Below are 1,376 nucleotides of genomic sequence, written 5' to 3'. Positions count from 1 at the left end.
AAGGATTGTTACAAAATACTACGAACAACTCTATTCCAACAAACTGGACAACCTGGAGGAAATAGACATATTCCTAGAAAAATACAACCTTCCAAAACTCAATCAGGAAGAATCTAAAAATCTCAATAGAGCAGTGACTTGGGAAGAAATTGAAACAGTCATCAAAAAGCTTCCAGCAAACAAAAGCCCAGGGCCAGATGGCTTCACAGGAGAGTTTTATCAAACATTCAAGGAAGAACTAAAACCTATCCTCCTCAGACTATTCCAAAAAATTCAAGAGGAAGGAACACTTCCAAACTCCTTCTATGAAGCCAGCATCACCCTAATACCAAAACCAGATAAAGACAACTCAATGAAAGAGAATTACAGGCCAATATCCCTAATGAACATAGATGCCAAAATCCTCAACAAAATTCTAGCAAATCGGCTCCAGCAGAGCATCACAAAGATCATACACCATGACCAAGTAGGATTTATTCCAGGAATGCAAGGTTGGTACAACATCCGCAAATCAATAAACGTGATTCATCACATAAACAAGTTGAAAGATAAAAATCATATAGTCATATCAATTGATGCAGAAAAAGCATTTGATAAAATCCAACACCCTTTCCTGATAAAAACTCTCAACAAGGTGGGAGTACAAGGATCATATCTCAACATAATAAAAGCTATATATGATAAACCCACAGCCAACATCATACTCAATGGCCAAAAACTAAAACCATTCCCTCTAAGATCAGGAACAAGACAGGGATGCCCACTATCGCCACTCCTCTTTGACATAGTACTGGAAGTACTAGCCATTGCAATTAGACAAGAGGAGGAAATAAAAGGCATCCAAATTGGAAAAGAAGAAGTAAAGTTATCCTTATTTGCAGACGACATGATATTGTATATAAAAAACCCAAAAGACTCCATTAAAAAACTAATTGGCTTAATAAATGAATTTGGCAATGTAGCAGGATACAAAATTAACGCCAAGAAATCTATGGCATTTCTATACACCAACAGCGAATTTATAGAAACAGAGACTAAAAAAGCAATTCCATTTACCATCGCACCAAAAAAATTAAGATACCTGGGAATAAACTTAACTAAGGAAGTAAAGGACCTATATGCGGAAAACTACACGACACTGAAAAAGGAGATAGAGGAAGATGTAAACAGATGGAAGAACATACCATGTTCATGGATTGGTAGAATCAACATCATCAAAATGTCCATACTTCCTAAAGCAATCTATAGGTTCAATGCACTCCCCATTAAAATACCAACGGCATATTTCACTGACCTAGAAAGAACTCTCCAAAAGTTCATTTGGAACAATAAAAGACCCCGAATAGCCACAGCAATCCTGAGAAAGAAGAGTAAAG

This window comes from Pipistrellus hanaki, assembly GCF_964339955.1.
Source record: "Pipistrellus hanaki genome assembly, chromosome: 11".
Classification (NCBI taxonomy): Eukaryota; Metazoa; Chordata; class Mammalia; order Chiroptera; family Vespertilionidae; genus Pipistrellus; species Pipistrellus hanaki.
Note: the sequence above shows the minus strand (reverse complement) of the source record.